The sequence below is a fragment of the Mauremys mutica genome, chromosome 8 (assembly GCF_020497125.1).
Source record: "Mauremys mutica isolate MM-2020 ecotype Southern chromosome 8, ASM2049712v1, whole genome shotgun sequence".
Taxonomy (NCBI): Eukaryota; Metazoa; Chordata; order Testudines; family Geoemydidae; genus Mauremys; species Mauremys mutica.
In genome coordinates, this window is record NC_059079.1 from 46,389,521 (window position 1) to 46,405,413 (window position 15,893).

The 15,893-nt window shown below is 40.8% G+C and overlaps 1 long non-coding RNA gene across 1 annotated transcript; it reads right to left on the reverse strand.

Moving 5' to 3' along the window:
• Positions 1 to 619: 619 nt before the first annotated feature.
• On the reverse strand, positions 620 to 14,467 carry LOC123376206. The gene is made up of 3 exons (XR_006581713.1): positions 14,084 to 14,467; positions 5,671 to 5,932; positions 620 to 756 (listed from the first exon to the last, which is right to left on the reverse strand). It is a non-coding gene; the product is annotated as an uncharacterized LOC123376206 (long non-coding RNA).
• Positions 14,468 to 15,893: the final 1,426 nt, after the last annotated feature.

Below are 15,893 nucleotides of genomic sequence, written 5' to 3' on the forward strand. Positions count from 1 at the left end.
TGGGCTGCCCTCTGCAACCCACAGTACCTATGGCCCTTTGCTAGGCCGCAGCCTGGGGCTTTCCTGGCTGGAGCTTCCCTAGCTCCTCAGCCTGTCCCCCAGCCCTGCTCCCTCAGGTATCTATTCTCAAGCCCTAAGCAGCCAGGCCCATCTCTCTCTGCCTCCAGAGAGAGACTCTCTTTTGCTCTGGCTTCCCTGCCTCTTATAAGCCCCAGGGCTTCAGTTTGGGGCGTGGCCTCCAGCTGTAGCCACTTTCCCACTCAGCCCAGCTCTGTCAGGGCCACTTTTAACCCCTCTCAAGCCCTGCCAGGCAGCATTACAAAGCCCTCAGGGCCGGAGCAGGGTCCACCCTGCTACAGGGACGGACTATATTTATATTCTATGTTTTTGCAGCATCTAGCACAACGGGGTCCTGGTTCATGAGTAGGACTTCTAGGTGCTATCTCAGCACAAATTCATAATAATAAAAGTAGGAACTCCCCCTCCAAGTATTTTGGGGGTAAAACAGAAATATTTGCATTTCAAAAAGTGAAAACTCAACATAAGAATAGAAAAAATTTCTACAGGTTAAAATTGACCACATTTAAAACAAAGTAGAGTAACATACCTTTTTTAAAACAATTATCTTGCAATGCTGGTTTCTTTAATGGACGTGTCATGATACAGGTACAAGTAAAATGACAATATTTTATTTACTCTTACTCCTTTCTTTCCATAAATTTGTCAAAACAGTTGGTTTGGTTCTTCAATGAAAACCTATAGTAAAATAAAATAAAAATAATTTTCTTTGTATTTTATTTTCTTGGGGGGGGGAATCATTTTCCCCCAACCAGCTCTTCCAAATCCAGAAGGACCCAGTTAACATCACTCTTAAAAAATTCTTTTCTGCATACTGCTCAAGGCAGGATTACAAGAAATGAGTCCATCGCCTTCAACACGTCTCAGCTGGACTACAATACAATATATCTTGGGGTGAAATCTTCAGTGCTTAGTAAATTCAAATGGATATAGAACACTGCAGTGCGGCTCCTCAACAGCACTGGCTATTCCAAATATATCAAACCTTCCTTCCATTCCTGACACCGGCTTCCCATTGAATTTCAAATAAAGGTCAAGGTCTTGGCCCTCATTTTCAAAGTGAACAATGGCAAGCATGCAGGGTACCTAAAACATTAGTTAAAATTCCAAATGAAAACCGTGGTCGACAATGTCACACCTCTGCCACAAAGGAAGTCTTCAATAACGGTAAACTATATCTGGGCAGAAGATTTTCTTGAGGGCTGGTCTGAGACTGTGGAATGAACTCCCCCAGAAACTAAGGACCACCACAAACCTCACATCTCTGCTCTAAGTGCAAGAGACATTTTTTGACCTTGACCTCTCTAATATAAACATTTAGCAACCCGTGTGTGTATAATTACACACACACACACACACACAAACACACACACACACACGCACTTCTTTTCTGGGGAGAGGATCAGAGAAGAAACCCCACATTACAGATGTTAGTCTTAATGTACTATCAGAAGGTGCTCAGATACTACAATGAAGAGTATAGTATAAAAAACTACATAGAATAAAATTAAGAGTATAATAGAAATGGTCCAAAAGGAAAGGTGGGCAAAATCCTAGAATGCAAAAGCCATATATTCCAGGTCGATCCAGGCAGGTGTGTCCCTTTGACAGGCAGATTGACCCACCCAGTGTCTCCTTTGTGGGCAGTAGTCAGGAAGTACAGGATCTGAGCCTTCATATTTTTCAGTGGGCTCCCCAATGAAAAGGTGGGAAATTTAAAACCAATAAAAGGAAATACTTTCACAGAACATATAGGAAAAAAACATAGAATTTATTGCCACAGGAAGTCACTCAGACTAAGAATTTAAGATTTAAAAAAAGGGATTAGATATTTATATGGATACCAAGAACATGCAGTTATCATAGTTAATGATAAATATTTTGGAAGGGATATTTAACCTTGCACTTCAGGGCTTATGCCAATCTCCAACTATTAGAGACCATGATGTGATTTATGTAGGGGTAGATTATCCCCCATCTGCCTACTGCACATCTGTCTTCTGAAGCAGCTGGTATTGACCACTGTTGGAGACAGGATACTACACTAGATGGACCATGGTCTGACGCAGTGTGGCAATTCCTACATTCCTGTGTTCCAGTCAGAGTTTTGCCTGTTTGTTTAATGGCTACATACACTTCATTTGTCAATCTAAACTGGCATTGCCTAACAAAAATGGCTTTACTGTAAATGTAGTATTTGAAGCTCTGCTTCCATGAAAATATCATGAAAATAACTAGATTTGCCTTTTCCTTTCAGCTCACTTTATGTGCCATTATTACATTACCATATTTATTTCCCCCTACTTATGGTAATGTTAGCTTTGTAGAATTTGCAGATTAGCTTTTCAGAGTCCTTTCATCTTAATCATGCTGCTGCTTAAATTCATCATCCTCCAATAGTTCTCAAACACTGCTTGGGAAGATCTTCCTTATATTTGCATGAGTAAATAGCCTTCTTTCATTGACATGCCACGTTTATTCTTTAGCCATTCAAACAAGCACAGTTAAACTAATGACCCTTTGTGCTCATATTCATCCTCTGCATTTTATTTTATTTATAATATTTTAAAAGTACAAAGCCTGCAAAATGTTGGTCACATTATTTACTACCTCAAGTTTGCCAGCCATTTTGAGAAAGGTTTTAAATTCTGTCCTTTTAATTTACACAGAAAGTTAGGGTTTTTTGTAGTTTTTTTTTGTCAGCAAGAGGAATATTGCATAAGCTTCTAGTGAAAGAATGACAGTGAGAAAATAAATTATAATAAGAAACAGTCTGAAACAGATGTTAAATAACAATTGGTATAATTAGTGAATCTAGAATTCTTGATGAGTCTCCTGGTAATTTACTTTAAATTCAGCTTCCATTCACACACCATTTTTTGTTGAACAATGTACAATTACAGTCTCCAGAGTAACTAGTAATTAGAAAACTGAGAATTATCCAAATAAATTATCTAAATATGTACCCTCTATTCCACATTTGATACTTTCTTCTCTCTCACATGCTTTTAAACTTTATTTAATTTCACACATTACCGTGCCTAGGTCAGAAAAGTAAAATGGTGATATAAGTTACTTTTCTTCCTTTTACATTGCAATCTACACATTTTCAGGACAAAATAAGTTTACTGTCAGTATACTGATTAGTAAGGGCCCTCTGTTCCATGGCACAAAGGGAAAGTCTTGGTGGAAATCAGGCCTGCCATAGTTGCCCTGAAAAGCTTTCCAGTTTTGCTTGAGTTATTTAGATAACATTTCCTCAGCATTTGCAGAATGTTCTATACTTGATATAGGCAATGCAACATATACTGGGGTAGCATTAACTGGGAAAAATGGAAAGCTTTAAAGATGAATATTGAACCTTGTGGAAGGGGACAGTGACAGCTTTGCCGCAGACTTCTAGCTCACTGCAAGTCTCAAAGACACCCCTCTTTACCAAGGGCTTCATCCAAAACGCATCAAAGTTATGTGAAAGACTCCCATTAAATTTAATGGGCTTTGGATGAGGACCTCACCCCACATGGATGAGACAGGATTTGGGGGAAGCATAAAAAAAGCAGCAAGGAAAAAGCTCCTCAGTGGGAGAATATTTTGGAAACTTCACAGGTTACTTCACCTGCTGGGCCCTTCCATATTTGCTACCATGCAAGAACTCAAATGGCAGCTGAATGTGAGGGCTGCTGAAGTTGTGCAAAGGGGCAGGCCTCTGCCTGGACACTTCTGCATCCATTCACTAGGACTTCTTCCCTGTGTATCTCTAGATCTGGGAAAGGGGGTGGTTTCAGAGGCTGCATCCCACTGACAACTGCAACTCAACCTGAGAGGATAACCTTATGGAATTTCCTTTGTTAACCCCTATGGCATTGACTCTTCATTTTTACCTCTAGATCAAGACATTATCTACATACCTCCTACCTACCTATCATCTCCTGCCTCCTTATCGCCTATATATATTGCCCTGATTCTACCCATCTTTCTGCTATATACTGGAACCTTTAATATGCCAATCACCATAATACCTGAGGCACTTTGTGCAGTAGTTTTCCCATTTGTACAAACTGGTGTGTGGGGTTTATTTTGTTTTGTTTCATTTTAAGAAGCAGGGTTAAAGTCTCTGAGCATTATAAACCATCCAATCAGATTATTTCACAGTAGCAAGGAGACTGGATTGGTTGATAGTATGTATGTGCCTGAAAAGAAAGGGAGAGAGCTGGTTCACGACTTTTGCTTGTTATTCTTATGCCAGTCTGAAGAGACGCCATCTGCTGCTGCACTTTTTCTGATGAGCATTTGGAGTCTATACTAGCTTCTTCTCCCAGAGAGAACAGAAATGTTTAAAAAACCTAAAAACATGAGAAACTAGGTGCAAATCTGATTTATTAGGAGTTTAGATAGTTCTGTGATCTGTGCTGTTGCATACCATAATATAGTCTATAGGTGCCCACCATGCTAAACTGGCTATAAGAACAGTTTTAGAGCACTAGGGATACTCAGATAGTGTGTTTGACACATGCTAACCACTGTGCCCTTGGATAGTTTGTGAGAATGTGAAATATTATTCTGCTTCAAGTAATTCCAATTTTCATACTGACCTCTTCAAATAATTTATTGATATGCCTAGAGGGCAGAGGAATATTTTTACAGCACAAAAGCCAGTTAAAATAATGAGTTCTCTGTGGGCATTTTAAAAAGTTATGCAAATGTTTGGAAAACAATCCTTATGATGAGGGCAAATCAATATAATTCCTGAGGCAAGATATGACTTATTTAATTGAACTGCATTGGTAATTTTTTATACTTTGGATGAATGCATACATAAAAATTAACTGCATTGTCTGTGAGGTGTCCTAGATGTCCCCAGTTTCTGTACACTGCAAGAATGAAATGGTAGTTTTAGAACAGATAAAACCTAGTCTAAAACAGCCTTTTCTAACAACTTCCATTTTATGGAAATGGCTAAAATAAAGATCAGAGAGGAAACTCTCGAGCATGCAGACAGTTTTATACAACATGTGTGCAGCCATGGCGGCAATTATAAAATCTGATTATAGATTATTGTTTCCTCTGATGTACTTTTGGATACCACTACAAGCAGAAATATCAGATTTTATTAGTCACTATATCCTAATAAGTAAGAGTAGATTTGATTGGTTTTTCCTGACATTAATATTGCCTGAATGCAATATTAGTGTTTCTACCTATCTTATACACTGATTAGCTAAGTATCAGAGGGGTAGCCATGTTAGTCTGGATCTGTAAAAGCAGCAAAGAATCCTGTGGCACCTTATAGACTAACAGATGTTTTGCAGCATGAGCTTTCGTGGGTGAATACCCACTTCGTCGGATGCAAGTTGACTTGCATCCGACGAAGTGGGTATTCACCCACGAAAGCTCATGCTGCAAAACGTCTGTTAGTCTATAAGGTGCCACAGGATTCTTTGCTGCTTTTACTGATTAGCTACTTTCACATTGCACCTCCATTTTTTAATGTTGCAACAGCTGGATCTTCTGATATAGTTAAGACTCTATCAGTCCCATTTTTAATATATGGGTAATTTATAGTGACACAAGGGTAGGTATAACGGTTCTTACATTTCACCATGATGATGTGGCTGTTGCCTTCCTTTGTTTTCCAGGTAGGTTAGTCCTCTGGCTAAAGCAAAACATCACTGTTTCTGGGGTAAATGGAATCCAAAGTGCCCCAAACATTCACCCAGTCTGCCACAGCAGGTCCTTGAACCTTGGTCTCTCATGTCCCAGGTGAGTGCACTAATCATCAGTCTATTGGTTATTTTAGAATGGGAGTCTCTTGTGTTTTTCCAATATTCTTCCCCACACAGGTCTTCTTTTCAGTCTGCATTGAGACAAAACAAATTCAACATATTTAATAAATGGGAATGTTGTTTTCCGGCCAGCCTGAGGTCTGATCCTTACCTCTCCCCACGTCTCATTGCCCCAAGGCCACTTCCTCTGCTCAGCCAAAGTCACTTATTTCCCCACTTTCAGGCCTTGTTTCTCAGTTCGACCATGAAGCCCAAACACCCCTTCTACTCAGCTTTTTCCCCAGACCTTTTCACTGGCTTTTTTTAAAAGCGTCTCCTAGGCCTTTGGACTGGGAGAACCTGTCATATAACAATTGGGTCCTAGTCGAGATAATGAACCTAACATTGAGAAAAGTGGATAAAAGTTTAGAAAATGATCCAATAAATGTTGATGGGAAAAGGAAACAAAATTCCAGTTTAGCACATTGCTTTTTTTGTTTGTTTTTATAAAGAACAGTAAAAGTGAAAAACAAAAAAAAAACCCACTAGTTTAGTCAAAAAACAATCAATCAAAAAAGGACTGCACTAAGTTCATGTTTGGTAAAGAGAAGTGTGGGATTGGAAATCAGTGGACCAAAAGCCATGGGTTAGAAATTATGAGGGGCTGGGCTGTTCTACCGATGAATCCCTTTTTAGGTGCCCCCCAAATGGAGGAATTTGGTTCCTGCTGTTAGTCCCATCCCTCTATGTCTTTTTATTCCTTCTCCTTTTTTCTTTTTTTTAATAACATTCTGGCATAGCCAGCCAAGAATGTGTATTTTGCACTACTGCTGAGACAAAAGAGGCAGCTCAAAGCAATGTGCTAAACAGCCGGATACTGGTAAAAGTCTGCCTAGTCTTAGACTGGCTGATAAGGCCCTGTGCTATGCTAAGTTCCTCCAGCAATGAGACTGCAAGTGAGAGCCAGCACCAGAGACAAGATGCATTTTCTCTTTTTGCTATTCTTTTTTCTCTCGTCTTGTTTTGTCTTCTAGGAAAGGGTCATACTTTAACAACAGCTTCAGCCCTTTCCAACCACCTTTCTCCCCCCCCACCCTCAAAAAATATATTACTAGTTCTAAATGTCATCTAATAAGAATGTCAAACAGATGTTTTCCTTCTAAGCACTCTCCACAGCAGAAAGAAAGGAAATGAAGGATGTTGTTAAAATAAAAGCCTTCCTACTTTGCATTTCAAATGCTTTAACTGTTTTCCCTTATTTTTTAATAGACGGTTAAAAAATAATAATGGTGCCACAGGACTAAGTAAGCCAAAGTCTCTGTACTCTGAACCCCAAACCTGGTTTAAAACTCAATGTTATACAGTAACAGAGTCACGGTAACACATTTGACTCTATTGGCCCAATTATTCCATCAAAATTAATACAACACAACCACCAGCAGATTCTGCTCCTTTCGATTCTCTCCTGGTAGAGGGACTCACATCACACGCATTCCTTAACCTCTTAGCTTTTGTAAGGACAGTGATCTTATATATAATCATTTCCTTTCTCAGCAAGCCTTGCTCTGTCCCACAATTCCCATGATCCCTCTGGGAACTACAACTCCCAGCTATACCCTGGTTATTGGCTGAAACACTAATAAGACTGAGCTGGGTCTTTAGCCTGCCTTAAAGGTACCTAGGAACTGATTTTATTTGTAAAATAGTATCTAGAGTGTCAACGAACATAACAAATTTAAAACAAAAACGAATGTTAGGTGCATTTATACTAACAGCTAAGTCACAAATGGATGACTGTTGTAAGATAAAACGTTATCATTTCTTAATTACTCAATTGTGTTTTGATTTTTTTAAAAGGTTTTGGAATGGCTCAGACATGGCAACATGAGCATAAGATCCAGGAAATTATAGAGGGCTTCAGTACCTTTCACAACAGTTTTTAATGGCTTGTTCTCACTTTCTGATGGAAGGTATATGTCTCTGTTTAATAAAGTTAAAATTAAAGTATCAATTTTTTTTTCTAAATGTGCATGATTCCTTGTTCATATGTCAGCTCAGACTCTGCTGTCTGTATCATGCATGGTGAGTGGTACTTATACAAGTACTTATGCCGAATGCAATGGGACTACTGGCATGAGCAAGTACTTCTAAACATGAGTAATGTATCAAGAATTGGACCCATTCTCAATAAGAATTATTTCTCAACAGGCACCATAGCCTGATACAAAGCCCATTGAAATCATCTTTGGATTAGGCCTCAGAAGTATATATTGCACTTACAAATAAGCAAAGACTAAGGGCTTGTCTACACGGTGCAACAATACACACTCAAAGGGTGTGAATTCTAAGTGCACCATGTTGCATGTTAACTGGACTGTTATATGTTATGCTTATGGGAAGCACACAGGATCTTTTTCAGGGGAAAAGGCAATACGCCACATTTATTGGCGATATACCAATTAGCATATGCCTTTAATTACACACACACTGTCCTGCCAGTCTATGTTATAGTTACCAGTCCAAAGTTCCGATCAATCTTGTGGCCAGCTAGGTTGATCATGGATAGAGAGGAGCCAGGTTCTGTCGATCGTGACATGATGCTCTGGGGAAGTCTTGGCGGGACGAACTCAAAGTGTCATGGCAAAGCACCCTGTTTATATAATGATTTTTCTTTATTGGGACCAATGCGTTTTTCAGCATTGTGCTGTAATTAATTGTTGTTTGACAAGTGCTTATTTTTTAATTTTTGTTTTTGTTTTTTGTTTTTTATTAGTTTTTAGGGAGTTACCCCATGCTGGTTTTTGATAATATCTATTTTGTTCCCATTAATGGGTGCCTGCCATATTTTTTAGAGTCGTCAATTTGCCCTCCTCTGACATCTCAATAGGGGCGTGTTACATCTCCTGGTGCCTTTACATTCGTCCTTGATTTTTCGCTAGAACATCTGGCCCGATGATGGCTTTCATGCTTATTTTTTAACACACACATTTCTTATTTACACACAGAACAGGATTGATTTACACAAAGCATTTGAACAGGAACATCAAATTGCAATACAGGAGAAAACAATCATTGCATTCTTTGACTTATTTTAAACTGCTAAGCCTATAACAAAGTGGTCTGTTACTGCCTTGAAATCAGCTTCAGACACAAGATTCTGACTGATGCATCTTTACCAGTGGCACACTAGGCCATTCCTTTCTGAAAGCAACATGGTGCACTTTAGAATTCACACCCTTTGAGTGTATTTAGTATTTACCAGCAAGGTCTATATGTTGCATGTTAACTGATATGCACTAAATGTTCCATAGTTCTTATTGGTGCATGCGAATAGGAGCTCCACAGGCCAATTTAGTGCACAACACATTTGTGTGCTAATTCTAGGGCACATTTCCACAATATGTAGACAACCCCAAAGGCCTTAATTTTTAATGTATATTAAATAAGGATTCATCTATGCACTATAAAAAGTTTTAATAAAATCTTTTTGGCCATGGAGGACCAACAATAATTTTCCTCTGCAGTCAATCTTAGAGAGTAGTCATTAGACATTTAATATAAAGAAGAAGACTGTCCCTTACTTACATGCCTGATAGGAATAATTCTGTGCAAAGATTTAGATTTTGATGAGAGTTTTTGAATACCCCAGTACTTTTACCTTTTCCTTAGTTTCATATTCAATATTTTGCTAAATATTCTTCCAACTTTGTTGCCTCGTCCTAAAAATCACTTTTAAATTCATCTTTTTTCTTCTATATGCATTTTTCTCTTTAAAAAAATAAATAAAGTAATGCCATGACATTTCTCCTTGGTGAATTTTAAATGCACAAACATGCAGTAAATAACCAAGTGTTAAAAACTGACTGCTGAGAGACTGTAGGAATGAAAAATTATTCACCCAAAGCAGCTGCCAGAAAATTTATAACACTTTTTCTTATTGAACAGATATTACTAGAAATATGATGACTGGACCTGTCCAATCTTGTAATTATACAGTTTTTAGAAGCAGTTTTTCATGATTAACTGTGTCAAGTTTCCTACTGAAATCAATGGCAATATTCCCTAGCAAGCAACTTCAGTTTACTTCTTGAAATAAAACAAGCACAAAAGGAGTTAGCAAAGTCACATAACCTGAAATACCTTAATGTAGCAATTTAAAATCTTTCTGTAATACAGATAGGAAACAATTTCCCCCTGAGTTTGTAATCAGTTGTGTCTGCATAACTCTTTCCCATTCAATAACACTAAACTATAAAAAATATATACTTAAAAAAATGCATCATGCATTTTATGCGTACACTAGAGTCCTCTTATCTCCCACTGGTATATTCACTTTTTGCCAACTTTTCATAATGTGATTTCTCTGGGTATTTGGAGCTTGTTAACTTCATTGGTCTAAAGTATATTTTTAGAAATAAGCAAATTTCTCTCCTCTTAGTTTATATACAATATATTTGCCACACTAAGCTCCACTTCTTCCTTCTTGTACAGAGAGATGTACCTTGAGATGTCCCAAAAATATGCTAGGCCAATATATATATATTTGTAACATTTAGCGGTCATCACAATCCATTCTGTAACTAACTTACTTTCTTTAAACGGTTTGCAAGATTTCAAATGGGGGGGTGAGAGGGAGGGGAAAAAAGGGCAGTCTATTGGTAGGAGAAAATATTTCTTTAGAGGAATTTTTTGAAGTGCTTTACAAGCAGGTTCTCCAGACTTTGGAAAATCACTGCCATGACATGTGGGAAGGTTGAACGGGAAATATAACAATCAAAGAAAAAAACAACACAGACATATGTTCCTTAAATATAGCTGTATTAGACAAGAAATATGGCTAAGTTATATAGAAAAATGAGATATTTCTAGGTTTATCAATGGCATAAGGGCAATTTTTGAAGTCAGTATATCATACTCTATGCCCAGTAATGCACATTGAAGCATTAGAAGATCATTACTAGGAATGGGAGAAACACATTCTGATAAAATAAGATCTGGAACCTTTGCTAAACACTTGAACCAAATCTGATCTACTTTTGAAGTTCAAAACCAAAATAAATTAAAACTAAAAAGCACAACATCATTTTTCATTTCAATGTGCTTTTTGCTCTTTTTCGGAAGTACAAAAAAAATAAAGGTTTCAGAGTAGCAGCCGTGTTAGTCTGTATCCGCAAAAAGAACAGGAGTATTTTGTAGAGCTGGTCAAAAACAAACAAAAATGGTATTTTGTCAAAATTGAAAAAAATTATGGGAATGTGTCAAATTAGATGGAATTTTTCACAGGAAACATTCATAACATTTCACATCCACAATGTTGAAACATTTCATTTTGATAGAGTTGTTTTGATTCACTTCATTTTGATATTATACAAAATATTATATTGTTATTAAGTATAATATATTCTATTTAAAAATGTTAATATACAAGCTGAAACTTGGTCAATGAAATCAACACTATGGATCCAAAACTTTTTGATGATTTTGAATCAAAAAGCTTTTTGGAATTTTGTTTAGACTACTTCTGCACAATCATTGTGATTTATTTATTTGATTTTAAATGTTGGAATTCCCCACAGAATAGAAATTCCCATTTCCAACCAGTTTTCATCATTTGTATCTGAATGAAAACTGAAGATATAGGAAATCTCGTTAGCTAGCCTGATATAAAGTCTGGATTCCAAGACTTCTGCAAGGTTTGGAAAAATGTGCATAACTTTCCAGGAGTTTGGAATTTGCCCCTTTCTAGCTATTGGTCCACCTGAAAGACTGACGCTCACCTGGTGGATGGCTGTCTTTTTATAAAGAAAGCAGGGTACTAGTTGTTTATGGAGTACAGGCATACTCTTCACTGATAAGCCATATGAACGAAAAATTGCACTGAGTGCACTGAGCCCATAGCAAAAACAAATCGCTTTCCTAGTAATGTCAACCCCAAACATTCAATCATAAATCATGAAAGAATGAGATTTTTGAAAAATAATCATTTTTAGGTTTTTCTTTAATTTTCCTTCTGGTTCCTGAGCCTTTAAGGTGTACTCAGTTTACATTCCAAGCTTTTTTTCTGCAATCACGAGAGATAGAAACTTCCCTTTTCTATTAAAATGAAAGCTGAGATTTTCAAAAAGTTCAACTCCAGCAGCTGAGACTACGAGGAAAACATTCCAAATCATGCGGTCCTTAAAAAAATAATCATGTGAATTGGCAACACTTCTTTCCTCTTCCCCATTGTGGTGCACAAAGCAAATGGCACATTTCCTTCTACGTAATCTTAAAGACAATTAAAACATTTTATTTTGCCTCTCTTTCCATATAGAGGATGATAATGGGGGGCATTGGATTTGTCTTCTGTCTTGCTCCACACACAGCAGAATAGGAAAGAGCATTCAGCTCCTTGAGAGAAGGCGCCACATTTGTCTACAACTCCTGCAGGGCACAGTGATCCTGGTAGAAATCCTCTGGGCTCTTCACTCTTTAGCCAGGTGCAGTTTGTACCATCCATGATTGAGCTTTACCTCTGAGTCATGATACCATGAGTGTGTGCACATGTGATTCCTTCCAGACCGTCAGACCTGATTTTCTGTAATTTCACAATTTCACAATTAACCAAGCCAGTTGCTTCTTCCAGTGATTGGTGTACTGGCTCCTTAGCTACTAGTCATAGCAATGCTTATCTCTTATATTTTTGGCTGGTTGGAGGCTCAAAGTAACTGACTTATATAGACATTTTACCTTGTTAAGCATTATCTCCTCCTTTAGTTATGTGAATATTCTGTATGTAGTTGATGTCCAGGTAATAGAATTTTATGTCTTGCTGTTAAAATGTTCTACCAGCATTTTATTTTCTTCTCCTTTATGATAAATTTGTTACACTTCCAAGAGGTCCCCAGGGCTGTGAGACACCTCATCACTCTCTGCCCCTCGTGTGAAGAAGTCTTATCTTTGCCTGCTGTGGATCAGCTCTCTGAAAGCACCAGCCCCTGGGAACACAAGCACTGCAGACCTCCATTTCTCTGTACAGGTTAGCGATAGGCACACAGTAACCCCCAAGTCTTTCAACTGACATTTCCAGTGTCCAGCCCGATATCCACTGAACGCTCACAGAATTACTAGGCCTAGTTACATGTACTAGTTATACCTTTAGAGCAGTGATTCTCAAAGCCGGTCCACTGCTTGTTCAGGGAAAGCCCCTGGCGGGCTGGGCCGGTTTGTTTACCTGCCGCGTCTGCAGATTCGGCCGATTGCACCACCCCCACTGGCCGTAATTCGCCACTCCAGGTCAATGGGGGCTGCGGGAAGGGCGGCCAGCACGTCCCTCGGCCTGCACTGCTTCCTGCAGCCCCCATTGGCCTGGAGCAGTGAACCACAGCCAGTGGGAGCCGCAATCGGCCGAACCTGCGGACACAGCAGGTAAACAAACCGGCCCAGCCCACTAGGGGCTTTCCCTGAGCGAGCGGCAGACCGGCTTTGAGAACACTGCCTTAGAACACGGCTTTGCTGAACACACAACACAGTAATATTTGCAATGAAAACAAGAATAAGTTTATTCTCAAAGTACAGAGATTCAAGTCATAGTGCGTAAGAAAAGGGGAAACAAACAGTTATATACAAAACATAATCATAACCTGCTTTCTGGAGAGGAAAGCTCACTAACAAGTCATTCCCCTTTCTCCTACAAGAAAGCTTACATCGAGTTCTTTCTCCAGCTTTTTCAGGCAAATACCCCTTTTCATAAGATCAAGCCCACTTACAGCTTGTCCTTTCAGAATGAAGGAATAACCTGGGGTTCTTCTGAACCCTGGATAAATATTTTTCCAAGCCAATGTTTTAGTTTGCAAACAACATAACTCTCCTATGGGTTTGTTTTTTCCCCCATATGCTTCTTTCATGTTGATTTCTTATCCCTCCATAAGTAAGTAAATGGGCCTTCTTGTGAATCAGACAGTACTTCATTTACATGTAACCAGAGAGACAAACTTTTGTTTTTAAACCTCCTGTTAGTCTAAGGTAGGTCACTTTACATGCTTTAAGAACAATTTTTTTGTCCAGACACACAACTCCTTAGACTCCTGTGAAGCCATTTTCTTAGCTTCCTACTCCTTCCTTCATACTTGCTTACAGACCCGAAAATTGGAGTTTGCATGTTTGTGAGTTTACAAAGAAACACAAAAAAGACACACTGGATTTTGTTTTGATATGCTTTCGATATTCCTTTTTCCAGCAAGTGAACTAAAACAAACACTCACTTAACATCACTTGGTCAAGGAGGATACATTTCAGGCATTCATTCAGGTATTTCAGGCATTAGACATTTTGAATATGTGAGCCACAGCTGGGATATAGGATTATGGGGAAAAACCTGCACAATAGAACAAATAGGTTGAATATGAACATCATAAAATGGAGCAACTATTTGGAATCTTTTATATCAAATAACACTTTTTGATTCAGTCAATAACAACAAATACTGAACCATTAGCACCCTTTTGAGCTTGTTCTTTAAAGTGAGATTCAGCACTGCACGTCTAATGCATCACACAGAACTTACAGACAGGAGAATATGGGGGGGATGGAGTATGGGCAGTGATGAGCTGCCAAAATCTTAACAACGGGTTCCCTATAAAAAGTTCTGATTTAAGGGATGTGCGACAGCATGTATTTTTTGTACCAATAGGGTTACCATACGTCCATATTTTCCCAGGAGGTGATTAAGAACCGAAAAGCCTGACATGTCCAGGAAAATACAGATGTATTTTAACCCTACCTAAAGTTCTTTTTTAAAAAGATGGGGCTGAACTAGAAATGAGCTCCGTTTCACATGTGTGGGTGGTGATCAGGGACAGTCTCAATTTTTGGGTCTTTTTCTTATATAGGCTCCTATTACCCCTCACCCCCGTCCCGATTTTTCACACTTGCTGTCTGGTCACTCTAGGGTGTGCACATGTGTGGGTCCCAGCTGCTCCCTGCCCCCCCGTCATTAAAGCAGGTGTACAAGGTTACTGCCCTGGGAACTGCAGGGCACCAGTGGATGTTGGGCTGGCTGCAGATAGGGGCGTGGGGCAGGGCTAGCTGGAGGCAGGGAGTGACACGGGCTGGCTGTGGGTAGGTGATGCAGACGGGCGGGCTGCGGGTGGCTGTGGGCAGGGGGTGGCTGCGGGCGGCTGTGGGCAGGGGGTGGCTGTGGCAGGGGCTGAAGGCAGAGGCTGGCTGCAGGCAGAGGGTGGCTGTGGCATGGGCTGGCTGTGGGCAGAAGTTGGCTGTGGGCAGAGGGTGGCTGTGGGCAGGGGCTGGCTAGGGGCAGGGGCTGGCTGTGGGCAGAGGGTGGCTGTGGGCAGGGGCTGGCTGCGGGTGGCTGTGGGCAGGGGGCGGCTGTGGGCAGGGGGCGGCTGGGGGTGGCTGGGGGCAGGGGCTGGCTGGGGGCAGGGGCTGGCTGGGGCTGGCTGCGGGCAGGGGCTGGCTGCGGGTGGCTGTGGGCAGGGGGTGGGGCAGGGGCGGCTGCGGGCAGGGGCTGGCTGCAGGCAGTGGGGTGGCTGGGGGCAGAGGGTGGCTGGGGGCAGAGGGTGGCTGGGGGCAGGGGCTGGCTGGGGGCAGGGAAGGCGGGGGAGGGGCGCAGACACTCACACAGGGGGTGGCTGGGGGCAGGGGGGTGGCTGGGGCTGGCTGGGGGCAGGGGCTGGCTGGGGGCAGGGTGGTGGCTGTGGGTGGCTGCGGGTGGGGAAGGTGGGGGAGGGGCGCAGATACTCACACGGGGGGGGAGGGCTGGGAGCAGCAGGAGGCAGCCGGGGACTCACCAGGCAGCAGCAGGAGCCCCAGGGCCAGAGGTCCAAAGAGCAGGAGCAGCAACAGGGCCAGGAGGCAGCTCACATGGCTCTCGCAGCACAGCACAGCGCCCCCCGGCGGCCGGGAAGAGGAATTACAGGCTTCCCAGGCAGAGGCCATCAAAGCTTCCCTCGCAGGGAAGCTAGTTAACAAGCGGTTCTAAAACCGCTTCTAAATTTAACAACGGGTTCGTGCGAACCGGCTCCAGCTCACCCCTGAGTATGGGGGACTAAAGCA